Below are 27,994 nucleotides of genomic sequence, written 5' to 3' on the forward strand. Positions count from 1 at the left end.
TTAGCTTAGTGATCCGTTGGCTCTTTCCACAAGAGTGAGGATGCCTCTTGTCCTGGCCCAGTTTTGTATAGTTGCATTCTGACTACCCACATTTCTGTCCAGTTTCATCTGGTGTTTGCTATTGTTGTATATTTACATAGTAACACATATTTACTTGGCAGTTTACAAGCTAATAGCAGAGGCTGAACAAGTTAGAAAAATCCCCACTTCCAGTTAAATTCAGTATTTGTGCGTGAATGAACAGCGTGGCATGATACAGTACAGAGGAAATACAAAGTAGCACTTTGAGACATATCATTGAGAGGAGAGGTGGGTCTTCAGAATTTACGAAATGAAAGAATGCAATCCGTGAAGTGCAAGTGTAAAAGAAGAAAGCAAAAGGCTGATGGAGAGTAATGAGAGAAGTGAAAACAGCGTAGATCTGGAAGGGACAAGGAAAGGAACGTGGGATGAGGTATAGTTTGAGAATGCTTTGCTAGAAGATGCTCCCCTCAGAAAGCTGGTACGCCATGGGTTAAGTTGCTAAGTAGTGCACACTGTTAAATGTTCGCTATATTGTGCAGCAGAAGTGGACATAATTCACTGGTTGAAGAAGTAATGCCCCTCTGTATTGTGGTTAAAACTATATATTTTTTACAAGGTTATTCTAAGAAAATAAGATTCAAAACAGTAGATGCTGGCATTCTGCCCAGCGTGCGGTTCACTCAATGATAGCGGTTTGATACACAGCTTTACAACATGACTCGGGCACACATCTTGCCTGGGTATCAGCAAGGAAGAGGGTGTCCATTTATGTGGCATTGTGTGCACAGGGCTGGGATTTGGTCAGTCACAGACCTGCACATGGCATGTTCCACCTACAGAGGCGTGTTTTATCATTTACTACCCAATGTCTCACAATTCTGCTTAAACTATAATGGGGACAACTTGCTGCAGAGTAACAGGTAGGGGAAAAAAGAACCCAAGCCACATCCTGTTGTGAGGAGTTGTTCTGTAGAAATATGAACTCGCAGAGCTCTGAGGCATTAAAGCTGCAAGCTGAATCTTAAAAAATGATTAGTATTAGTAATCAATTTTAACCTGGAATGGATTTCCAGAGTTCAAAATAATCCAGTATTAAACTGTGTAGCATAACCATATCAGACTAATATTTACAAGAACTCTCCCAGTGTTTTTACAAAAATACTTATGTCTGCATGAAGTGACGATTCATGCACAGCCCAGATGTACCCCATCTGACACAGACATTAGGAGTGCATGGAAGAAAGTTATAAACAATTCTCATTTGGAAAAGGCAAGAAATACCTTTTTGAATAGTACATGTGAGTGAAATTGTACTCATCTTGACTAAATTGTCTACAAAAGGAGATTTGTGGGTTTTGTTGTTCTTTTGGTTTTGAGAAATGGAAAAAAAATGGTTTGGAAACATTTTGGAAATATCTTGGAATTTGCATAGTAACATTGATGTTTCTCATTGTTAGTGATTATTTTTATGTGACTTCAATTGCTAATAAAAGTAGCACACGATGTACTGTTTGAGGGCATTTGTACAAAAGCAAGATGATGGGATGGTGTTTACACTCTTGAAAGTTGTTATTTTTATTTTGATCTTTTTGACATCTTTTTGGATTATCTAGCTTGGCATTGTTTTAGAATTTCAACAAAAATATTTTTCACTTCAAATCATACATACACAATAGTATCGAACTTTTAATCTGTTATCTAGCAGAACTATACTGATTACTTATTCTGTTGTCCTTTATTTCCTCTGTAACCCAGCTTAAATAATTTTGCCTATTTTTCCTGCACCCAGCCCTCTGAGAATTCCATCATGAGCCTTTGTAACAATAGTCAGCTTCTGTGATGTTTGAAAACCAGTCCTTCAGCCCTGTCTGTAGGGCAGACAGATCTTACCAATTCAGCAGCCTATGTCCAGTTGGCTTTTTTCTGTCACTCTTTTTCATGGAAATAGGCAGGAGTACTTCAGTGAGGAAAGCCATCCAGAACCCACATGCTGCCTATTCTGGGAATGAGGTCTTTGTGGCTTCTTAATATTTTTTTCTTTTGTATCGTTTATTAAAGTTGCTATGGAATATCTGCTTAAGGCTAAAAGAGTTTGGACTCGCACTTAGCCCCACGAAGGCATTGTGCTTGGTGTTTACTACTTCTGCTTTTATCAAGGTGACTTTTTCAGAGGCTTTTGCAGGAGATAGATGCATTCTTATGAGTGACTTTCATTTTTCTGCCTAAAATGATGGCAGAATTATACTTTTTAATCAGCAGATTTTATTTATTCTGCAAGCTTTATTTCTGGTCTTCTGCCTCTAAAGCAGAACTTGATTTTTACACTTCTATGTCAGGTGAGCTTCTACTTCTGTATTCACACATTCAAACATGTCAGGCTACTCACGCATGTTTCTGAAGGGTTTAGCAGTTCAGCCATTTCCACATGGACTGTCAGAGTTGATTGGAGGCCGTGTCAGGGTTTGCTGTTGGACTGCTGAGATGCATCTCCTGCTGTTACTACAGAGTAATTCTCCAGACAGAGCACACATAAGTGGCATTGCTAGGAACAGCTGAGATGTTGGAGAAGATGCTGTCTGAAGCTCCATCCTTACCTTCACCATGTGCTGTAACATCACGCACACCTGTGTGTTGGTAAAGCAGTAGTTGGTGGTGCAGGAGTAGTTGTTTAAGTTACTGTGCTCTAAACTATGCTTGCGCACTATCACTCAAAAAGAAGAAAAAATGGTGATTTGGTATGTATAGTTCACATTCATGCTTTCTTGGCTCATTCTCCCCCTCTATGTAAGACTAGTTTTAAGTGGAAGAACATACATATACCTCGTTGGCTTGAATGCACCCGAAGAATTTATATTTCAAAGAATTCTGCTTACTTGTAAGCGACCTCTCTTTTTATTTTAACCGTAAATTTAAACTTTGTCTGAACAATGAATGTGCTTAGAATAATGATGTGCTTATTAGGTTGAAAAAAGAACAAGCTTTTAATAGGAAAAAATTATCACAGGGCAGGCAGCAGGGGATTTCATTAGCATTTATAGATTGCTAAACTGCAATTTAAAAGTCACATTTCCATCTAAAAATTTTTTCCACAATAGTCATACAGGGAACATTAAAAAGCATCTCTTTAGTCTGTTTACCATTTTTCAGTGGTGTTTAAAGTCATTAAAATTGCAGAAATTGTCTGCGCAGGGTACACCACTTAGCTGCCATTGGTCTTAGTGGGAGTTCAGTATATTCATAAATATTTGTTCTGAAAATCATACCACGTATGGACCTGACCTCTGTCTTTGGACATCTTTGAAAATCTGGCCCTTAGGACAGTTAACTGCGTTCCCTGTGTTGTTTGACTGTTTCTGCCTTATCAGTTCCTCTTTTACTCTGCTTGGGAAGGTCCATCAATCCTGAGCAGGGTTTTGTCGTCATTCTTGCTTGTGCAGTTCATCTCTGTCAAGAGACAGGCTGACAGAAGAGACTCGGCCTTGTTTTTTCACATAGTATTGTAGTTCTTTTCTACAACAGCGTAAGTAGTTCTTAGAATAATTATTTTCAACCATAAATGTTTAAGTGCTACAGAAGGATTAGTGTAATTAGCTTTGCATTTGGAAATGGCAGTGCAGAGATGTGCAGTGACGTGCCCGCAGTTAGCAGCGCAGGAGGAAGCGGTACCAAGTTTGAAGCCCCTCAACTGCAGCTTTCGAGTGCTTGATCTGTCCCTGATAAATACCCCGACCACAGTCTTCTAAATGTAATGATTTGGTGCTTAAGCAGCATGAGTCATGTTCTGGGATGCTGGCAGTGTTTCTTTGTGATATTTCCGTTTCGCGTTCAGCTTCAGGGGCTCAGCGGGGGCTTTTGGTCTGGTTGCCATATGAAGTTCATCAGGGGTGATGAGCAAAAGCAGCTTAATGTGCTCATGTTATTTTTATCTATGTTAGAAGTTTGCAATGGAGACTATTTCTGTTTTGCATAAAGACAGCAAAATAATGCATTGAGCTGTAAGCTAACTGGAGATGCCCAGAACTCTTTGCAGCAGAGTAGTTCTAACTGTTGGATGTCATTCTTTTGATTTCACTGGGGTAGAGGTTTGCTAGAGGGCAATTCCTCCAAGGGTCAGCCAACATTTCCCTCAGAACCCCCAAACTTAGGATACATTTCCCGCTAGGGTTCTAGGATTCCTTCACTTGGGCACAACCAAAAGGCTCCCAGAGAAAACCTGGGATTCTTCATGTTATCTTCAAAGTAAGATTCTCAAAACTCCTCACAGCACACTGAGTCCTTCTAGACAGAGCTTGATTTAGAGAAAGAACTGATATCTATGGTTATATTAGGTTGGAGAGCAACTGGTTGAAACTTGAAGGTCTTCTTGCAAAGTCAGTACAAATATATAATCTTCGTCACTTTTATTTGCTGTCTGTTTATATTAGCTAGGGCTGTGAATTAGATGTTGACATTTCTGTAATGGTCCAGCAGATAGGCTGAATGCTGTTACTTTTGTTACCTTCTCTGTCCTTAGCTCATCCCATGTCTTTGAATAGCTTCCTGTTATACTAGGGGAATTTGGTAAACATGTCTCCAGTCAATCGCTGTGAGTTTGTATGATCTCTGTAATAAATATGTCTAGAAAGAAGTGACTGTGGGAAAAAAAAGTAAAAAAAGCCACTTACGCCACAGAACAGTATGGACATGAGGATGACAGTACAGGGTGAATAAATACAGACCGGGAGTTAGGTTGTAGTTTCTAATCATTAGCATTTGAGATGGAAAAACCTGTCATGGCTACGTTACAGATATGCCATATCATGCCTGTTTTTCAGTGTTCACTGTATTGGGCAAGCATGACCAAACTTGCTCACTATATGGATTACACACTCAAATTCCTATACAAGAGCCAAAACCCCCCACACCATGTGGTTTGGAGAGCAGAGCGTTCCTGAAATGCAGGTTTGGACTCAGCACTGAATGCTGGGTCAGTGTTTGATGCAGCAAGCCTTATTGACTTGTTACTTCCAAATCCAACAATTCGGCTTTATTCAACCACTGCTGTGCCAGTGTGGTCCTGCTGAGTTTTGTGGCCAGAGCCTCACAGGCTGCACTTGAAGGGTCTGAGGCAGGAGTGGTTCAGAAGCTGTGCAAGAAGCAAGGTTGTGGCACCTCCGAGTCAGGCAAGAATAGCTCACTGGGTTTTCTGAAATATTTGCCATTCATGCTGTCTCACTTAACCTGAGTACGGTTCTCTTTAGCGCGATTTCCTCCTGTACAGCAGCAGTATCAGCACTTCGTTATGTTGTGAGGCATTTGGGGTATAAATGAGTAGGGGGAAATTTCTTGAACTGCTAAGGCAAACACCTCCATTTTGTTGTGGATACATGTTTGTTTTTAAGGCCAGAAGCCTAAGCTGAAGATAAAATGCTAATACTTGTAGCTCTAGAACAATAGAAAATTGGAAGTAAGAAATAATGTGCTTTTTTTTTTTTTTTTGATGCAGTGAATAGAAGTAATGTGGTTTTAATAAAAAAGGATGTGAGTGTAGAAGTAATAGGCAAGCAGATTTAGTGCACTAAATTGTTTAATGGCTCTCTAAATGTGGCTGGAACTTCAAGTTGATGATACCCCGGTAGTAGCAGGAAATGAGACTGTGCTTAAGCCTTAGAAAACGTGGAAATGCTTGCTACTGTGACTTTTGGGTTAGTTTTTTAAAATGTTTTACAATAAAGGTAGCAAATTTTGTACTTAGTAACTGGATGAATGTTATGTTGCAGTTGAGAAACTTGTAATAACTTGGTAAAGAAGTAACATCATCTTCCTCAAGAGAGAAATCTTCCTTAAAATCTTCAGCAAGAGACAAGAAAGTCTTGCTAGCAATTCCCTTACCAGCACTCCTGTGCAGTTTCTTCATTGAGGGTGAACGTGTAAGTCAGCTCTGGGAAGACGGAAGCATGTTTCAGCTTATGTTTGCATGCAGTCCATTCTTTACTATTTGCCATGACATCAGAAGTTCTCTTGTCATCCGTGAGCTGAGACTCTCACTGAGACTGCTCACTGCTATAGCATCTGGAATTGTCCTCCTTTTAGAGAACTGAATGTTGCATTTTTTACAGGCCAGTTGATGAATGTCAGTACAGAAAGGACTTGTCCTATAAAACAAGAGCCATGCATTGGGAACACCCTCTTATATTTCTTTTTTGGGCAGTACTGAACAGAATTGATGTTAAACAGGAATGCCTTCTTCAGTTTTCAGTCATAGAGTCCTAATACCCAAATTTCAAGAATGACCATCATCATCTGAATATAAGGTGGATTTTTTTTTTTCCATCTTAGAAAATGAAGGCAACTTATAAACTGCTAAAAATACAGCTATGATAACTTTTTAAAAGTGAAGTTAAGACGCTTTCCTGGTGTCACAGTAGGTCTGTAGCACTGCCAAGAACTCAGCTTTGACATACCTGCGGGACAGACCTTCTTCAGCAAATGTATTTGCTGCGCTGTTCAAGCTGGCTGTCAGCAGCCAGCCATGCATTGTCATTTCTGCTTAAAACAGGTAGGACTGGCATGAGAGACAGGAGGCTTAGTACCAAAATAGCATGCCCAGCCTTTCTACAGCTCAGCTTTTCTGTTGCTTGGACTTCTAGTGGATTCTTCCAGTGTTTATCCGGTCAGGCAGTCTTTAATTCTTTCTCAAAAAATAGTTGTGTGGATTTTTGTCTCTTCCTTTTCTGAAGAAAAACATAAGAAAAGGTAGATACAGAGGGGAAAAAAACCAAAAACTTTTATCTACAATTGTAAATTACTAAAAGCAGTGATTTTAAAAAAAATAAATTGATAAAATGGAGGCAATATAATTAATTTCCATATTTCCTCATGAAGCACGTATGAAACAGCAACTAAGTCACCGGATAATAGCAGTTTTAAATAATCGAATTTGCTTCTATTATGTACTTCTGTTGCTTTTTCTTTTCTGGCTGCTAACTGTGAGCAACTGAAAACACAAGTCGGTTTATTTTTCATTCCTTGTAATTAGCGTTTTCGTGTTCACTGTGTGCACTTAAACATTCATAGCAGTTTTTGGGTGATTTAAAATACAACGTTTTTAATGTATTCATTGATACTACGAAAAACTTCGGCCTCTTTCAAATGCTGACAAATGAAGCTTAAGCTGCTGCTGCCTGAGGAAGGACTTTTCTGACCCTTTCCTATATCCCTACCGCCTGTGTATGAAACACAAAAATAAGAGGAAATGAGGACCACCAAGAACATGAGATGAAACGCTCTGTGTCCTTTTCCCACGATTGCAGGAAACGAGATACAGAGAGGAATGGGAGGATGTCAGGGAGGTGGCCTATAACCCTTGAAAATGTACAGCAAATCAGCTGGGCAACTGAAGGGCCTCTTGGTGTGGGAAAGGGGCTGCGGTAGCTGAAGTCACCAGAGGAGTACACAGAAGTGTGACCACGTAGGACAGCAGTGAGCAGTTACAGGCATAAAAAGCTGAAGGGTACAGAAATTGCCTCTGTGTGAGAGATTACCTGAAGAAAATTAAGTGCTCTTTCCTGTGTTTGCTTCTTTGGTTTTTTTTGTTTGTTTGTTTGTTTGTTTGTTTTTTGAAAATAAAGATTTCCAGAAAAATACCTAATGGAGTAGAAGAGAAATCTGACTTTTTAAAATATTCCTAGAGAAAAAATGCGTTCGGTCCAGTACTCCTCTGTAGGATGAGATTTAGGAAAGGGAAAGCAGAATTTTGTGTGCAGGTTTTTATAGTGATAATGTGGTGGTTGTGGAAGATTCTGAATGTCTTTATCTGGCTTAAAGTAGATGTGCGCTTGCAGCATCACAATCATTTTGGAAGGCATTTCATAGCGGGAGTTAAATTTTAGCTGCTACAGTCTGCTTCAGTCCCTTTCAGAATTACTAAAAAAAAAACAACCAATCTTGCAGCTAGATACCTGATACCAAGCAGACTTTTTTTTTCTTCAAGAGAAAAAAATAAGTGCCTCAATTTTCTGTGCAGTTGTGTGTTTATCATAGAAATAAGTCCAATGCAGAATACGTATAATCCTTCGTGTCACGATGGTTATTGTTTCATCATCTACTACCACCTCTGCTATAAAAGTGCAAAGTCTCTTTATTAGGCACTTTGGATACTTTTTTCAGATTGGGCAATTCAAAGATATTGCATGAGGGAGAAGCAATTGATGTGATGTGGCTGCATTCTTAAGCTGTAACAATGATAAATTAGTAATGTTGCCATAGGAGTTTGCAGTGATTTTGCTTTTGATATCATTTGAAGAACTGGTATTTCTTAAACTTGTTTTGTTCTTCACATAGTGTAGAAATGTAATAGTGTGGTTCTGTGCAATTCTGAGCTGAATTATGACTGGATTTGTTCCTTAGCCTGGTTTACTGGAATACATTAATGTATAGATACCAAATATAATTTCTTTTCTTGTCAGTGCTGGACATTTGTATTTGATTTATATTTACTGACCCCAAATCTTGTAACAATAGAAGCAAACTTGTTCAGTAGCTTTCTTTTTGATCTTTCTTTTTATCTTTTATCTTATTCGCAGGGGCTGTTGACCGTCGTCACATGGGAGGCTTAAGGGCTGTCACCTGTGATGAAATGTGAAATGTCTAATGTTTTTTTTTTTTGTATATCAATCCACCTGATTTGCTCCTGTTCTGAAAATAGTATTTCTTCATCTTTGTTATTTTTAAATGAGTTTCTGAATTCTTAGAAGAGAGCATGTAACAGAAGCTGAGGATGGAACCGAAACTCTACTTTTCTTAAAATCAAATCATTTAGAATTCATTCCAGAACTTGTGATTTTTTTTTTTCCCTCATGCAGCCTTTTAAAATAATTTCTGTTACTGCAGTTTGGGTAAAGCTCTGATGTGGAATTGCATCTGATCCTTTGCAGTGAAGCAAGGGAAGAACAGGAGGAGAGGTTGAGCTGGGAAATTTCTCTCTGCTCTGATCTCAGGCAAGCCACTTGACCTTTCAAAGGCTTAATTTCCCCTGCTTTACGTTGTGGGCTTGATATATGTCCAGTGTTACAAAGTTCTTCAGGTCATCTAACAAAATTTCCAACTTCTTTAGGATGCTAAAAACTAGGCTAGAAGAAACAGTTTACTTGGTCATTGAGTCTTAGTGTTTCTTTGCAAAAGGTTGTCTTTGAACTTCAGAAATGAAGTGTTGCTCTGAGGTTTGGATAATGCTTTGTAACTCAGTTTACTCAGCATCCTATACAAGACTAGTACAATGTATTTGGCCAAATGCATCCAATTATGGTTTGAATTGTGGGATTTTGTGGTAGAATTGGCTTGCGGATGTGAGGTGCCAGGTAGAGTGGTGCTGGATGATGTTTTGTCATGGAATTAGCTTGTACTGAGTCATCCTGTGAAACGTTTCTTTTGCCAGTTTCTACCTGTTGGTGGCTACTGTTACCATCTCATCACCACTGGCTTCTTGAGGATGCTGGCTTCTTGCCAGGCTGCCGCCAACGGAAGCATTTTGCATGCCCCGTCCCATGGAGTGCTCTCCGTGTCCCACCGTGTCACTGTCAAAGCACTTCCTTCACCAGGATGAGAGCTTTTCTTTTCACATCTGTCTTAATGCTTTAGTGTGATGGTAGGTATCTCAAGAGCATCTCTTTCCCTCTCAGAATGGTTTGGGCATGCCCTCTTTGGTGCAGGTGTGAACAGAAGCAACAGCACTACGCTTGCGGTGCTGCTCTCTGACTGTGCGGTCAAGAGAACTGTTACTCTTTGTGCTTAAAATGTTATGAATGGCAGTTTTTGCCCTGAACAATTTATTTGAAGTAGACATCCAAGTGCTAGTGGATAAGCTTTTTAACTAATCCAGAGCTTTGTGTTAGTAATTAAAAAAAAATGAGTGGTGCCAGTTTTCATCAGAACTGAAAGTCACTGGAAGCATAATATATCAGAAACATGTAGCACCTAATTTTCCTCATCCAAATTCTTTTCTCAAAACTGGAATGTGTACCTTTTTATAGATAGATATGTTTTATAAGAATTTTTGCTTAATTTATTCTTTAAAAATAAAATTGAATACTGTTAATTTTAATACATTATCACTCAGTTATGAGGAGAAATCAAATGCCAGATGCAAACCAATGGACAACTGCGTGGTGTTGAACATATTTGTACTTGCAAAGCAACTTCTATAAAGTTCTATAAAGTACAAACTTCTATAAAAAACTTCTATAAATGGGGAAGGTCAATTTTCTTACCTAGTATCATCTTAATCTTTTGCATATTGTGGATAAACGAGGCATGCACACAGCAGGTTTCTGACTCTAGGAGAGTGCAGCCGTCTAGGACACAACTTGGTCATGTTGAACCTCATTAGCTTCACGTGGGCCCAGTTTTCAAGGGTGTCCAGGTCCCTCTGGGTGGCATCCCTTCTATTGTATCAACTGCACCATTCAGCTTAGTGTCATCAGCAAACTTGCTGAGGGTACACTCACTCCCACTGTCTAGAGCAGTGATAAAGAGCACGAGTCCCAAACCTGACCCCTGTGGGACGGCACTCTTCACCTGCCTCCACCTGGACATAGAGCTGCTGGTGACAACCCTCTGGCTATGACCAACCTACCAATTCTTTATCCACCTTTATAATGCAAATCTTTAAAGGTTCTTTTTTTAAATCAGGTAAATACTTGTAAACACGAAGTCAGAGACTCTGTGAGTATGTGTTTTGAGGTGTACATCTGTTGGTCATCCTGCAGCAATCCATAAATACTTCTACAAGTCATAGATGCACATACACAACCGTTAGTCACTTTGTGTTGCATATTTGGCAATCAGTTGATTGAGTCACTGAAGTATTTTTTTGAAATCTCAGCATGTTTAGAAATGTCAGTTCATAACTCCATACCCCTGAAATGTGGCCTCAACTCCCACTGCACCAGGATCCACCTCTAGTCATAAATAGCTATTGCAGGTTTGTCTACTTTTCTAACTGTAGCATTTTAATGAGTTTTAAAATAATCTGTCTTCACTGAAGTCAAGCTTTGATTATAAAACATCACCTTGTTAACACACTTTTGCCATTCTGTTGAATTTTTTTTAATGTAGGGAAAATAAATTTTGTTCAAATTTACCACCTGTAGAGGAAATCTATCCTGATGCTGTTTTTAGCTCAGCTTTGCAGTGTATTTGTGTGCAAACATGTCAGATAGTATTTTCCAGTGTTTCATTATTGTGCAGTACTTCAAAGGATTCCCTTGTATCGTTTCATGTATCATGCAGTCCCCAAAAAACTGTTTGAATATACATTATACATACAGCAGAGGGCTAATTGTATTCTGCTGCATTGGTAGCCAGAAGGTCAGGCACTAAAATTAATGTATTTCTGAATAATTCAAATTTTATATCAAGGTTGATTTTTCATGGATGCTTCTCAAAGCACCACGCTGATTTATGGCTGATGTATTACATTTTTTTCCCTGTAAAAACAATGAGGGCCTGTTCCCTTCTCCTCACAGGTAGAGGCATGCCATCTCAACATACATACCTTCAAAAATAATAGAAAGCAGAGGTGGAATCTTGGACTCATCTCAAATGTGTGCAGGAATTCTACAGAATTAAGAAAAGTTTGAAAGGAATCTAATGGAGATCTTTAGGTCAGATTGGTTAACTTTTATTGATACTATCAATATGTGCATCTGAAATAATTTTGAAAGAATCTTTAAGTAATTGATTCTTTTAAGGAAAACTTTGTATGTTAGCTGGGTTCCAATACATTTTTATTTCTCTATGGAGAACAGTTGAGAATAATTGTCTTTGGATTAATTGGTTTTTGAAGTCTATTCAATGATACAGAATGGATTAGAAGAGAGATTACTAAAGCATAAAGACATGAAGTTTTTTTCTGTTTTTTTTTTTTTTTTTTTAAGAAGGAATTCTTACCTTCTCTCAACTACAAAATGATTTTCTCATAAGAAAACGTCAAACAAACTAAAAAAAAGTAAAATTACCCATAGCAATGTAGTTCCTCTTCTTTGACTTTTCTCTTGTTAGAAGAACAGCAGTAAAGGAGAGAAATGGCATCCCTTCTCACATCCTCTGCTTCCATTTTTCACAGGGGAATAGTTTTGTTTTTCTTGCGCTCGTTTTTCATGGGTATTAACTTGTTCTGTAGTGTTCTTTACAGTTTGACCTTTATTTTATGTTTTGCTTTGGAGTTCATCAGAGTGGTGATACAACTGAAATGCAGTTCTGCAAGATTATTTTAATTGAATGTTTGAGTAACTCTATGTGCTGCTGTAATGAATTCAATTAACTTGATCTGGAACTTGGAAAGACTGTCCTATGTAGATTTCATAACCAAAAAAGTGACTGTAACATTCTGTTGAACAGATCTCAGATCACAGTTCATTTGCTTTTGGCTTTAGGGAACTGAAGTGCAGCTGCACCCTGTATTCCTGCTGCTGAAGTATTTCTTCAGACATCCTGCTAGAGCAAAAAATGACAAGTGACATAGTTACTGCTCTGAGAGTCACAGTCTAATGCTGTCCTAGAGGAATGTCCTTTTGAGTTATGGCTATTTCTTTTCCATACCTGCTTACTGTAGTCCTGGCTTAGCACTGGATTGTATCACATCAGACAAGCCTACGTGGATATGGTTAGTAGATCTTCAAGAATAGCTCCATCACTTTTGTGCCGTTGTCTAGATTTTGTTTTTTTTCAAACTCAAGAGGATGAAGAATGAAGGGCTGATCAGGAAAGCTGTGCTGGATTAACTGTGCAGGGTGCTGGTGTGATCAGCTCTCCTCATTCCTCCCATACACCTGCACGTTTGTCTGTCCCAGCATAAGGATATTCTATGGGACTGCTTTAGTTCACCTTTATTTGCTTAGCAGAGAGAAGCCCTGCTTATCTAGGCAGTTTTTTTTGCTAGTGCGCTTGCATGCGTGCTTGCATGCAGGAAGGAGCAAGCTTGCTATTTGCGTTATAAGCTGATGAAAGTTTCTATTGCAGACCAGTTTTTGTTGCAGCTTTCCAAGAGCAGCATTCCTCTCCTTTCTGGGGAATACCACCCGCTAAATGACACAGAGTACTGAAGCAAAAACTATGTATATGTGAGACCTAAAACCTGTAAAGGCAGCAAGAAAGAACAATCTGTCATTTGAGACATCAGACGAGACTGATTTTATTTTTTAAACGTCCATTGGACTTGTTCTGAGACACAGCTGATTGTGACAGAGAGCCTTACCCGTTGTCTGTAATTCATAGTCTGTGACAAGTGGAAAGAAAAGGAGCAGCTGTAGGAGGGGTTTGCCCGTGGGTGTAGCCAAATCCTCGACAGCCAGCCACGCTGGTTAGTGAAAGGTAATGTTTGAGCTGGGCCATAAACCTTGGAAAGGCAGCCATAGATCACAATTAAGGGTGTGCGTTTCCTCGGTGGTGTAACTCCTCGGAGATGGAGGCTGTAACTGTTTACCAAAGCCCATTTTTTGTCTTCAGAGAAGCGTTTAGGAAACCTGAACCGGGACTTATTGGGCGTATCTGTGGGAGACAAAAAAGGGGAATTGTTGGTCGCCAGGCAGCACTGACAGGCTGGCTGCTGTGGTCAGAGAAGATATTTAATTTCAAAGGATAAACTGCAGGATTCATTTTTTTTTTTCTTTTTTTATCTGAAGTTGAGCTTATCTGGTTTATGCCTTATCTAATTTAACTTATGAGAATTGTAAAATCAGCTATGTTAAGCAAACAATTTATTTTGTTTTAATTCCAGTTTCTCTTTGTTTTAATAAACCTTGGGTTTTGTTAGGATTACTGTTGTGTGGGTAATTTCACACAGATGTCTCCAAAGAGCAGGGAAAAATCCATAACTCTTTAAGAGAATAGCTGAAGGGAAAAGGATCTCTGGAGCTGCTTTTCATTCCTGCGCAGCCCTGGTGGCAGGGCTTGGATTAACGTGGTGGGTCAGGAAGTCTGGCTGCAGCTGGCAGGCGCAGGGACAGCACAGGAGCCGAAGCAGAGACAAAGAGCCAACGGTTTAGGCCTTTAAAATCTGAACTTTGGAAATGTTGAAGTCGTATAAAATGTAGGACTACTAAATAGCAGAGAGGTGGTTGGACTAGATGGTCTTAGCGGTCTTTTCCAGTGATTTCTGTGAACAGGTCCTCTCTGTGACGTGGTTGGGATGTTTTCATCTTCGCTTGTTTTCTTTTTAAATGCTGTTCTGGGATGCATAGTGATGTGAAATGCGAGGCACAACGATCAGATGGTGTTTTTCTCCTTCTTTTCCAGCTTTATAAAACAAGATCAAGAAATCAGATATTTTAAGAGTCGCGTGTAATTTTATGAGGTATAAATACTGTTTTCAGACAGCGTGCATTTGGCCTGTAGACTTCACTGTGGAGGTCATGCAGTTAAATATAGTGGTTCAATTTTCAAAAAGGGCTTCATAATATAAAAGCTAATAACAGTGGCAGCAAAGCATGCTTAGAGACAGGTAATCAAATCTCATGATTTAAGACATAAGCGCATTACCTGAGAACATCTGAAAAGCCCTCATTCCTCTCTGTCACCTGCAAAGCCTTCTGCAATTAGCAAGGTTCATTGTGGGTATTTGTAGCGTCTAATTTATTTGAAGCATTACTACCAGCAATCGTTAGGGAGAGGATACAGCCTTTGTATTTCACCATATATCAAGGGCTGTCGCGGAGCGCTGCCCGGCTCTGCTTGGCTGTGCTGCTGAGTTACACCAGCCTGCTCTCAAACAAAAGAGCCCGGTGACGTGGGGCTGCTGCCGGCTGCGGGAGCACCAAATTGGTTTTACATGCTGCTTTGGGATTTAGCTCAACTCTGTATTTTGTCAATTGGTTGTAGTTGGTGGAAAAAAAACCCCGAACCCTGCATTTCCAAGCAGCAGGACCTGTGAGGAGTACATGCAGAGTTGTATGGAACTTGAGCTCATCATTTGAGAGTGAAACCTTTAGGTAGGAATTTAGATACTCTTTCTTTAGCATGTTGGGAAAGTAACATGTTTTAACAGATAGAACAAAGTAATGTTTCCTCCAAATAAATCAGAGAAAGAGACAAAGGCTTCCAGGTTGAAGGTTGGGATCACAGTGTTGGACTGATCCTAAATGACTCAACGTGCTTTCCCCGCGCCCTCTCTAAAGGGGACTCTGTGTAGGGACCAGGTCCGTGCCAGGGCTGGCTCTCCTTGCTGTGCTGCTCACCCGCTTCTATGGAAGGAAGCTTGTACCTGCGTTTTCAGCTTTTTTTCTGATCTGTTTTACATTTTGTACATTTCTGTGAGCTCCATAAAAGTCAAGGTCAAACTGAAGAAACCCTCATGAATAACGGGAGATGTTCAAATTGTTAAAGACAGAGACATCAGTATTAAAGTTTTCCATTACTTATACGATTGCAGCTTCTTTTTATTGCACTTCTTAAACTGCTTGGAGGTAGTCACAGGACGTGCATATAGAATTCAGGACTGGCTGAATAAATTCGATGGGCTGCGTGCTGAGACAGTCACGGGGGTGACTTCAGCAGTGCTGCAGCATTTGGGTTGAAGTCCACAGAGTTAGAGAAGGGCCCCCCTAAAGTCAGCACAGATACTCGTCTTCTTTCTTGGCTCAGTTTCTACTGGATCCAGGTATTCCTGTAAAACGCTGGAGAAAATTCTGTAGCTCTGCTTTTTGCAGTTTCATTTTGCCTGGCTAGATAACTGCATTTATAAAAATTACCCTTCTTGTAAGAAAAATGAAAAAATCTCTTGCACTGCAATTTTTTTTCTTAATTAAAAACTCCATTTGTCAAGAAATAATTAATTCAAAATATATTCTAATTTTCAATTTGAATAATGTATATATCAGACATTGCTATTAATCAGTTGCCTTTTTCTAGAATCATAACAATATTACTAGGTCTATAATTGAAATTTATCCATTCATATTTTTCCTCAGAAATAACAAATACAGTTATTTAAGCCTTTCTGAATGAAAAACACAACTGCATTTCTTGACTTTAAACAGATGGGGTAAATAAGACATCTTCAGTTATTCGAAGATGCCCATGTGGAAACATATCGATGAAATTTTTCATCAAAAAAGGCAAAGTAGCAGGAAAAGCACCACAAACAATAATGTGGTGGCTGCAGCCCTTAGCTGAGATGTGAGAAATTCAGTTTCCAGCAGGACTTTAAGCTAGGTGAGCACAAGCAGTGGTGAAAGCGGGGCCTTTCTGAGCGAGGCTGTGTGATTTAACTCAGAACGTACGCACTGCTCATCCTAATCTCGCTTTATCTGCCATGGAGAGAAATGGTTAATTTTAGGGCTTAATTCATCTGACCCATATGCGGTGTCTGCTCTGCACCAAGATGAATTGTTGCACTGGGTAGACCATGTCAAGGGTGAAGGGAGCGTGGAGTGATTAGCTCACACATAGATGTCTGCACTTAATCTTTTTTTTTTTTTCATCCTCTCCCTTATGTTGGATGTTACATTAAAAAAATAATGGATTTGCTGTAGGGTGAGAGACAGATTGACAGTGTCTATGCAGTTGTCCTTCGGCAGCTACCCCTATGGTATTGGAGACTCCAGGTCAGGGGAAGAGATGGGAAAGAGATTCCCGTGCACGTGTCAGATAGGGCCGGTGCATTTCTACACATCATATTGCTAGCAATAAAGCAGAATTTTTCTAGAGAGAGAGCTTTGTTAAAAATAATATCCTTTCAGTGTTCTTCCCTATTCTGTAGTGACTATCAGCTTCACTGGAAGGATCATAAAACCTTTGGATTGGGAGCAATACACAAGCATTCAGCAGCCTTGCCAAAAGTAGAATAAACATTTCTTGATTTAGGGAGATGAAGTTTCAAACGCGCTCCTCTGAGCGATCAAGCTATGGAAAAAATATCGGTTTGTTTGTCAGTGTTATTTCCTGTTCTCGAGTTGCTTAATATGCGCTCGCTTTTGCAACACAGAACACAGGGAAAAGAATTCTTGGTCTTTCTTTCCATCAGAAAACTGCTGTTTTCATAGAGCTGTTACCCCAGCAAGCATATAGTTGTGGGCTGCAAACACCTCTCTGAGCACTGCAGCAAGTTGAGGGGGAAAATGTTGGTGTTTTGTTTTGTTGGTTTTTTTTTCTTGTATTTCAGTTTTTGCTGTCTTTATAGAAGGAGATGCTGCTATGCAAACGTGAGCTTTAGTGAAGTTTATGCTTTTACATTTGAAAACCAGATTTTCAGCCTTCCCAGCATGTTTGGGGATAAATCACGGCTTTCTTCTCTGAACAGGTTTGGTAACTTTTGCTGGCCACATTTTTTCCTAAGCAATTATACTTTGGGGCCCTGCTTTATAACTTCTGCCTCAAATTTTTTTATAGAGCAACTGGCAGCACTGCTGAGTGAGGTTGTTTTGGTGCTTTCTATTTGGTGCTCTCTCCTCAAACACTTCTGCTTCTGTTAAATACTGCCTGGTTGGCTGTTACCTAGAACAGACGTGTCATGTATTGGACTTTTTGCTTAATACTGAATTTATATTTCTATGTAGAAAGTGCTAGTGAGAAAGTATTCTAGCTATTTAATCTATGGGAAGTAGATGAAAGACTGTTTGTAATGCAGTCATTAAATCTATTCAAAACAGGAAGCACAAAGAAGTGGAAGAGAAATGGAAGTGCAAATGTAACTGCGTTTTTTCTTTCTTTCTTTCTTTCTTTTTTTTTTTTTGTCATCTTCTTGTGGTATTATGTAGATTCCCCAGCCAGATGGCTACTGGCTGTAAGCTGTGTGTGGACTCGCAGGATTTTAACTCCTCTGTTGGTTTCCCATCTGTCATAAACTCAGAAGCTGCAGTCCAGAGAGTGACGTGAATATCGGTGGCTTTTTAGCACACAAACAGTTACACCCAAAGGCTGCAGAAATAGCACAAGCTCTAACGAAGACAGGATGGTGTCCCTGTGACAGCCCTGCTGCTAGACTCACGGGGAAGTCGGCTGTGGTCAGTTCAAACCAGTGCTTTGAATGGAGGGTGGCCGTGGTGGGGGCAGCGGCCTGAAGTCTGCCCCAAAAGGAGATTTTTCTGTTGTTGGCGATTTTAAATCCAGTTTTGGTAGGAAATTTCATGTCATAGAATAGAATAACAGACAGTCTTAAACAGAAAAAGTTGGTCAAAGTCAGAACATCTCCACCTGGAAAGACTAACCTAAAACAATTAGATACACTTAACTCTTTCTTCTCTTGCTTCACTTTCAAGTGACCAGTGCAGGATTCTCTTCTTATTTCAGCATATCATCAGATAAAGCAATGCGCTCTATCTCTGTTGGTGGAGGTGAAAGCAGTGGAAAACTTCTCAGATTTTGTGGTATATGATAAAAGAATACCCTGGTCACTTAGATGATGGGCACCTGTTGGGGCCTCATTATCACTAAAACAATTAAACTTTGCTCCTAAAAGTAAAAGAAGCCCTCACAGTATGGCTTTAAGTCATGTCGTAATAAAACAAGCAGGATGAGCAATTAAATTAAGCCTTTATGAAACAGGCATGAACAAATGAAATTGAAATAGGGTCCAAGCACACTCTAAACTTTAGAATTAATCTTAGCAGGTGAGCACATTAAATGAAATGCATTTGTAAGTCTGTAAGGAAATCACTGTTACTATGAAGTCTGCCCAAAATTATATTTTGTTTTCTTTATTAACGGATTTGACTTAGGTGAGAATAAACATTACATCCCTGCAAGGATGTAGCTAAGGAGAAACCATCTGCAGTAAAGGAATCTGGTCATCCAGCTTCAAAAACTCAACCATGAACAAATTAACCTTCCTACCACCATGTGCTTGGTTCTGTAGAACAGGGAGTAGCTGAGGACAGTCACAAAGTGTCAGACCATGACCTGCAGTGCTGGGGCAGTGTCCAGCAGCTAAGTACCTCTTTCAGCTTCAAGCAGCACAGCTGGAGCGGCACTGGGCCGGTGCTCTGACAGCACAGCAGGCTCCGTGCCTTCTGCCTGAGTGTAAAAAGAAGATGCTGACTGGAAGACTTGCCCCGTGTTATAACACTAGAACATTGTAATACTCTTGCTTTTTTTTTTTTTTTGTATTGTGGAGAAGAAATTTTCACAGAAATCAGAGTAGGAGCTATTCTTCATGGATGATATCTTCTGTTAGACTGATGGAAGAATTAGTTAATTTTTCTGGGCTTTACCGTGGGTTGGTAGACACAAGAATGGCACACTCTTCAGTCTTTTCCTGTGTTTCCCTTAGTTTCCATCACCCTGTAGGGTTAAGTCTCTGTGTCAGAGCTCTGGCTTATTCCTCTGCATTGAGGTTAAAGGAGTAAAGTCACAGACCAGCCAGATGTTGGCACTGAAATAATCTGAAAATGAAGCCCTGCGTCTGCTGACAAAATTATTAATCCTATGTTTCTGTGCCTGAGGGAAGTGGTGGAGAAAAGAACAGTGTGGTCCTGTTGCCTTTAATAAACCTCAGTCCTACATAATGGTGTAGCAGGAAGAGCTCTTAAGTGTTCAGGAAGCAATTTCCTCCCTAAAGGGCCTTTGTAATCTGCTCTGTACCATTGCCATCATCATCAGTGCTTGAAGAAATAGGTTTCAGATGCACTTGCAAAAGGAGATGCAGATTATAGCGTTGCAAGTGAGAGGTATCCTAATCCTGCAGAGCACTCCTGTCTCTCTGGCCTCTAGCTCCTGCACACACCATGGACTCGATTGTGAATAGAATACCAAGCCATTGGTTAAAGTAATAAGTTTCCTGTGCAAGTAATGTGGAGCAGATATAAAATGTGAGAATCACGATGAAGTGAAATGGATTTTCTGTAACAAAAAAGTGCATAATTTAATTCACCCCCAGCTGGTCCTGAAAGAGCCTTGAGAAGAATTCTCAGCATTAAATAATAAAGACATATGTTGTAAGTTGGCTTCAGGTAAGAGAAGATGAGAAATACCAGTTGGAAGCATCTGAAAGTCATAGGTAGTCAAAATGTATCAGAAGAGATCACATTAGTAGTCCCAATGTTGCAGGTAACTTTGAAGGAAACTGCTCAACAAATTCAAGACTACAGTCTAAGACAGCATGTCTTGGGAGGAAATTTCTAGAGTAGAAAAGTCTACTTGACATCATCTCCCATGCCATCAGCCACGCCAAAAGCTGGTTAGAAAATGAAGGGGTGTATTCCTTCTGCCCTCCCTTCTGCCCCTTAAGCAACTCTGTAGGAAGGAACCTTGTAATGGTCGGACAAAGCTTTCTTGATGTCAGCTGTTATCTGGGTTTGCTGAGAAACCGGCAATATCCAAGGTTTGACATACGTTCATCACCAGACCAGTTTCTTTGGTAGATCTTTATTTCTTCAAATCGTTTCTTGTCTTTTAAGTTTCTCTTTTCTCTTTTGTTTTTCAAAACTTCCTTTTGGTCATTTTCCCACTTTTCATTTATCAACTATTGAAGCAAAGATAAAAAGAAAAGGGTCCTGATTATATTCAGCTGTTTTCCATTAAGGATTTGTTTATTTATGAATCCTGTTATGTGGAACTGTACATCAGTTTCTTGAAGACTGTTCTCACATGTCTGTAAATTGTCCTCAGGGCAGGCTTCATCCTTGTCTGGACATGAACAGTTTGGGGGGAAAAGTTGAGGGCAACGTGAAGTAAGTATGTACGCACAAAATAAATTACCTGCTTTTAAATTTATATAAAAAAAAAAAAAAAAAAAAAGCAGTGGAAAAAAGAATCAAAATGGATCTTTGAAATGGATAGGGATTAAGGCTTCACTAAGGAATGACGTTAGACTTGGTTTGGAGCAGGATGAGAGAAAGGCTGTATCGATATGTGCATAATTAGTATAATTAGACTTTGAGTAGTGTGTATGAAGGACAGAACACATTTGGTAAATATACTTCAGAGGATACTTTTAAACTAGGTGTTTATGGCCAAGATAAAAATACACTCTCTGAAAAAAAACAGAAGAAAACAAGTGAGGTGAGTACGTGGGGAAAGGCTACCAGTTCTACAATATATTATTCTTTCTGTTGATCTCATTTTGATGAACTGTCCCACAGCCACAGGAGCATTGCATGAAACTTTCAGTTCCATTCAGTCTCACATTCACCTTGAATTTCAGAAGCAGTATCGAAAGCTCAGATTTTACAATTTGATCCTTTCCCTGTCTTAAAGTTTCTTTTGATTAAAGCTGTAAAAGCCTGTAAGTTTGGCGCTGTTTATCTTTGGCTCATCTTACCTGCATTACAGATCAATGCCCTTTAACTCTGTAAGTTCTGAGTGTATTTCAGCAGGTTTCCAGATCTGGTGAGCCCTGACATTTTGGGCTTGAAGTTGGAAGCCTTAGTTGTTCCGAATGGCACTTATTTTCTTTATTTAGTATCAGCTTTCCCTGAGATGACTGCTGACAAGAGAGTTTCCTTTGGGCTGGTGTTGCTCGTGGCCTCACTTCTGGAGGAAAGTGCTTGTGCCTGCCTAATGCTCTGACTTCTGGTTTTAGAGGCTGTGTAGTTGTGCTTTTATATATATGGAGTGGGAGAGGCCAAAGAGAATAACTTGGAAAGAAACAAGTTCAGACAGTCTTCTATTTTGTTAAGGGGCAACAAAAATTGATTCAGCTGCCTTTTGTCAATAAAAATGCAGCTTGGTGGCAGAATAGTTTTTACGAACATCTTAGAGTTAAGTCATGCTTCTAGCAGCAGAATCCCAATTTGTACTTTAAGGATAATGTCATTTATGTGTAGTTCAAAGAAAGAGAGCAGAAGAAAAAACAGCAATTCGAAACATTATCTCTGCAAGAAGTGAGCATCCACTCTTTATTTTACCATATATCTTACATAATCTGAAAAAAATTTACATTTTTTCATGATTTAGCTCTTTTCCATATATTGCTAATTCTTTAACCTGCAAAATGTGTGTCTTCTTCTATTAGTGTGAAACTAACTTAGTGTAGAATTACCTCTCCTGGGAATATACTATGAAAGATCACTTATTTATTTATGCTATCATACCTCATCTATTATACTATACTTACTCAGGGGGAAAATGTGTTGCATCAGTACAGATGAGGCTCACAGAATAACCAAGCTCCTTAGCTTTTAGAACAGAAAGGAAGATGATCATCAAAAGATTGCTTTTGGAGGAAGAGCTGCTCTTCTCACACTTCTGAGCATTTTCTAATATGTCTTCCACCTCTCAGTTTTAGTAGAGATGGTTGCAGAATCAAAGTGAAATCTGTTTTAGCATCCAAAAGAAAGTTCCAGCCCTCAGCATCAGCCTTCTTTGGCCATGGTTTTCCCCCTTTTACCACCAAGTGAATGTTAGAGCCTGTCAGGATGCATAGCTGCATTAATCATCTCTGCTGGCTACAGCCAGGCGAGTGGACAGGAAGTATCTATTTACCAAGGGCTTGTCTACACGGGGAAATAGCTCTGCTCTTTAAGCATTAACTCCTTATATGGATTCTTCAGGAGAAATTTTCTCTGTTTTAGCTTTAGGCTGCTTTGAAAACTGAAGAATTGGATAGTGAGTGTAGTCAAACTGCAGAAAGCCCCTGTTAGCATGCAGTGTGGGCTCAGACCCCGTCCCATGCGTGTCACCTAAGCTTTTGTAACTGACCCCCTTCTTGCTCTTTGTCTGTGGTAGAACATGTTATTTCTGATTACTCTTAAAGTAAGTAAGTTTGAAGCATACTCTTTATTTTTTAAGCATGATAGTGGAGAAGGAATGTTGTCATCACTTTGTATGAACCATCTATTATCTAGGGATGTTGAAGTTAGTTGGGTACAATTGTCTTTTGTATAGAAAACTTCTGTGAGGAAAGAAAGATGAGCAGTCTTCTGGAGAACAGCCTTTGAGTGTACAACTGGTACACATATCCTCATCTTGGAAATCACAGAATCACAGAATTGTAGGGGCTGGAAGGGACCTCTAGAGATCATCGAGTCCAACCCCCCTGCAAAGCTGGCTCCCTAGACCAGGCTGCACAGGCAGGCGTCCAGGCGGGTCTTGTACGTCTCTGGAGAAGGAGACTCCACAACCTCTGGGCAGCCTGTTCCAGTGCTCCATCACCCACACTGTGAAGAAGTTCCATCGCACATTTGTGCAGAACTTCCTGTGCTTCAGTTTGTGGCCATTTCCCCTTGTCCTGTCGCCATGCACCGCTGAAAAGAGTCTGGCCTCATCCCTTTGCCTCCCACACCTTAGATATTTATAAACATTAATCTGATGCAAGTCAGGGGCTTTGTAACTACAGCAGCTGAAGCTTACTTTCATGAGAAAGTTGCATCACTTTTAACAAGCTGTATTTTGAAAAGGAGTTATACTAGTGCAAGTTCCATTGTGAAAACTCTTTGTTTAGTGTAGCTTAGTTTTGTTAAATAAACCTTAGCCAAACCGCACTATGCTGGTTTTTAACTGAAATTGCATTAATTCAGAAATTTGCCGAGTGCATTAACAGTACGTTCATTTTCAGTGGTGGTATGTTTTTCGTGCAAACAAAAATTTGCGTCGTTCTTGTTTTGATATTTCTGTTTAACTGTTATTTTTGTTACCAACTGTAAAAAGAATATTACCATGTATTTAATACATAGTGAAAATCTGAAATTTAAAACAAAATACTGTTTATTTTAAAAGACAAACGTGGAATCAGGGCACATGAAAATTGTATTGAGACAGATATTTAGGAGGAAATATGTGATGTGCTTCAGCTTACCTACACACCCCTGAAAGTTTCTAGCTACACTGCTAGTAAGAACCTGGGCTCTTTGTTTTGAATACTTTGCTTTCTTTGGCAGTTGTGTTCTTCTCTTCAAACTTATATTGCTAGATAAAATTCTGTTCAGTGAATTCTGTCAGGTGGGAACAAACAACCATCTCCTTCCAGTTTTTAGGACAGCATTCACTATTTTGTGTGAAATTCCAGGCTGGGGTTGGCTTGAGGGATAGTACAATGCAGGATTACATTTTAGTCTTGTTCGTATGTTTCTATTAGGTAGCATACAAAATGACTTTGACAGCCTTTGGTTGGAGTGCATGATTATTACTCTTCCTGAGCAGCTGTCGCTGCTTCACCCCAGGTTTTGTTCTACTCTGTTTATGCTGACTTGCTCTTGTACTTTCTTAGAAGTTTTCTTTGTGGGATGGAGGCCTCACTGCTTCAACATTTGTGTCAGGTTCCCTTAGCAGGGTTAGTTAAGTAAACAAGAAAGTCCACGTTTGGTTTGAAAAGAGAGTTCAACTATTTGAACGCTGATGATTCAGAATGTCTGAGCTGAAAAATTCAAGTATCATATGCCTTAGTCTCAGTGAACGATACTTACTGAAATACAATAAAGATGAACTTTTGCTCTCAGTTGTTCTAGGAAGGAAAGACTGAAATGTTTACTCTGCCACTAAACTGGTGATGAAAGATGTATTTTAATTGTAAACTATAAACTTATAGAACTTCAGAGCACTATAGAAATCTGTATAAAGTCCAGTGGCCCCCAGCTCTATATCAACTTCCAAATTTGTGATCTGGACTTTAAGAGGAAACTCCTACTTAATGCAAGAACAAAGCACTAAACATTTGGAACTACTTGTACCGCTGATACATATGGTTTTATACTTACTATAAAAAGTTAGCCTTTAAGAAATACTAGAGACCATCACATTATAAAGTGCATATGTAGTTAAGTCTGCATCTAGGTTTCATAGCCGCCCAAACTCAACCAGTCTCACAGCAGGAAAGACACAAAAAACCTAGGGTTGAGCCTAGCTTCTTCCTCCTGTAGTGCCTAAAATTTTTTCACTATGTAGCATTGATGAAATAATAGCGAGCTCCAGGGATGCTGTGCTGAAAGGCAGAAGCTAGCAGCTGAGCAGTGGCAAGGATCAACTCCTTAAACTGTCTTTCCATTGCAATTAACTGCATACCAAATCTCAGCCAAATGGTAGCTCATAGCAAGGATGAAGTTTAACCTGTTTGGCTTTGCACTGAAGGGGATGAACGCCACAGGTAGCCTTGCTTGTAGTGAGCTACAAGCAGGAGATTTAACAAGCTACTACTTGTCAGCTCCTAATTAGCAGCTCCCATCAGAGCGGCAGCACCCAACTGCAGCGCCGTCTGCTTCAGTGCAAAGTCCAATTCATTAGTTAAAATTTTCAGAGGCGTCACATTTTGCTTGGGCGATAGTATTTATCAGCTAAAGCTGAAGATCTACCTACCTTTCTGTTGTTTCTCTGCGTAGGAAGTTTCCAGCTAAACATAGAGTCCAGTGGTATCTGCTAAATTGGACACAAACTGCAGGTCAGGAGGTTCCTTAGGCTAAATCTCTAGACGTGCTGCAAGGTGATTTTTGTTTATTTTGTTTTCACTTGCAGTGCAGATTTCCATATCCACCTCTACTGCAACAGACAGCTGTAGAGCATTTGATTTGGCCGAGTGCGTGTCTAACGACTTGGAGCACTGCTGTTTTGACAGTAAGTCTCATTTGCCACTGCTCTAGCGTTGCCACTGCATGGCAATGCACACTTTGCTAGGGGCTTTGCCCAGCTTGAGAAGATAACCAGTGCTGTCTGTACTACAAGATAAAGAGCAGTTTGCTGAGCCTGCCTGTTCACCCTTCCTGATTAGTGAGAAACATGTGTAATAGTTAGCTCTTGAGAAATGTTGTGTACAATTAAGAGGTGTACTTTTTGAAAGAGCACATTCAAGAGGGAATTAAAAGATAGTAAAACCTTACTCAGATTACACTGAGAAACAGCAGGGGAGTTGAAAATGGAGAAGATAAATGACTTGCTTTGGGCCCTGTTGTGTGTGATCTAAGGGTGTGAACTGGCATGTCAGGCACACAAAACTTCCTTTATAAGGAGAATCCTTATCATCACCAGGTCCCAAGGATGCCTGCAAAACCTGAGAAATGTCCTGCTGATATAAATTCGTAGATTTTTAGCAATCTTTTGTTTTTCAACTTTTCCCTAGGAAACTGCATGCTACTGTAAGCTTGTTAGCGGAACACTACAGAAATGGTGTAAAAATGTTTTCATATGGACAGGGAATACCATTGCTAAAAAAAACACATTGGCTCACGAATCACCACTGGAAAATTAATGTTTGCTTCAGCTTTTAGTTTTTCTTTCAACAATACTGAAAGAAAGCTGTAACAAAAGATGAGGATAAGAAACGTCTTCAAGAATTTCTGTGTAAATATACATTTCATTTTTATAGTTTTAGAGCATCATTGGAATTCAAACTTCTTTAAAACACTGCATGGATGAATCAACCTCTTTGAGAACTTAAGCTCTAAGACATAGATTTGTACACACACTTGCACTGGAAATGTATGCTTGTTCTCTTGTGTGCATCTGTGCACCCACTTGTAAGCAAATAATCAATGGCGATAAATGTAGATTTAAGAATCTAATATGTCTCCCATTGAACTTCAAGTCATTTGTATGAGGCAGTTGTGTATGTTGGAGCATTTGGAGCCTTTTCTGTTGCTGGGAAGTAGTGCTACACAGCATTTTATAAACAGCAGTCTGACAGGTTATTTCTCAGGCTTTGTAATAATGTAGGAAACTGCTTAAATATTTGCAGAAATGCAGGGAGAGTGCTGCTGTGGTTAGTTTTACCATGGGGAGGAGTGACAATGCAAAAAATAGGAAGAAATATACTACAATCTTTTCATCTTTTTCTTTAATGCAAAAGGCTTTATGTATTTATTTTATACTCTGCAGTCAAAAGATGAAAATAATGTTAATGTAGTCAGGATTTTTTGGAAAAAAATGTTTGTTTTCATATTTTTATAAGCATGTTCTGTAAGAACCATTATTTCAGTAGTGGGATATCAATTCTGTGTTTCACAAAAGTGCCCTTAAATAGTAAAGCAGAGATATATAAATGAAATGTGTTCATAGTCCTCTCTGAAACTAAAGCCTCATATTTTTTTTTGCCATGGAAACTACAACAGATACAAAGAGCACAATAACACTATTTGAAAGAGCGAATTCCCAGGCACAAAATACTGCTTTTCAACATAATCACCACTGTGAGCTGTGCATTTTCACCAGCAATGAATGAGAGCCTGCATGCTGCACTCTTAAAAATCTGCACCAGTGGAGGAGACCCACTATCGTCACTGCTGAAACACACCACCCCCTGCCTCGCTGTGCTTACACCCACTCTTTGCTCTCCATAAACATTGACCAGACGTTGATAGTGTCACTGGGTACAATTTTTTCTGCATGGAGAAATTCAATTCCCCACCTTTGCTTCATGTGCACTTCCATGTCAGACGCCGTTCTGTCAGACAGCCCCTCTGCTGCCATCTGTCAACAGCAGCAGCATTTAACCCAATGTTGGTGGGAAGGTTCAGCCTCTGCTGCTGCTGACCAACATCTGCCTCTGACATCATGGGCCAACATCATCACATAGGAGGCATTACTTTCACAGCAGCTCTCATATGTTCTTTGAAGATAGAATATCTTCAGTGGAGCTCATAGGGCCTTTGCAATGCATTTCTTCCCCCTCTGTCAGCCATCTTGGGTGCAGCTCTGCAGTGTCTCTGCCTTAGAAACCTTTAACTACATCGATCCTTTGTTCTCCTTTTCCCTTGGGCATGGGGTTCTTCTCCTGCCAGGAGATACAGGTGGGAGCCATGATGCTGTATGAGCTTGGTGTCAGGCCTGTTGACTGCCATCCTGGCTACCAGCTTTTAAAGCGGATTCTTAGGGGACAGCTAGAATATAAGGAACAGTTTCACTTTTAGTCAGTTCTGCATTAAACAAGAAGTTTTATGCTTCCTTTAAGTTAGTAGAGCTATCCTTTTTATTGCTAGTGTCAAATCCTGTTTTGTATTTTACAGATCTGTTTTCCTTAAGAATTAAATTGTACAATTAATCATATGTTTCTGTTACAAATTAGGAGGATTTTCTCACTTTTAATGTCCTCACATTCAGTAATGTGAGGTACTCTGAATGCAGAGTAGCTCACAGG

The 27,994-nt window shown here is 39.6% G+C and overlaps 1 protein-coding gene across 5 annotated transcripts in view; it reads left to right on the forward strand.

Moving 5' to 3' along the window:
* ZMYND11 (zinc finger MYND-type containing 11) overlaps positions 1 to 27,994 on the forward strand; it is a 103,324-nt gene that overhangs the window by 12,273 nt on the left and 63,057 nt on the right. Inside the window, exon 2 of one of the 5 annotated variants that reach the window (XM_021385385.1) lies at positions 25,381 to 25,479. The exons of the other annotated variants lie outside the window; for them this stretch is intronic. The gene's annotated coding sequence lies outside the window, so the exon portion shown is untranslated. The remainder of the gene's footprint in view (positions 1 to 25,380; positions 25,480 to 27,994) is intronic. 5 annotated transcript variants of the gene reach the window in all.

The sequence above is a fragment of the Numida meleagris genome, chromosome 2, assembly GCF_002078875.1.
Source record: "Numida meleagris isolate 19003 breed g44 Domestic line chromosome 2, NumMel1.0, whole genome shotgun sequence".
NCBI lineage: Eukaryota > Metazoa > Chordata > Aves > Galliformes > Numididae > Numida > Numida meleagris.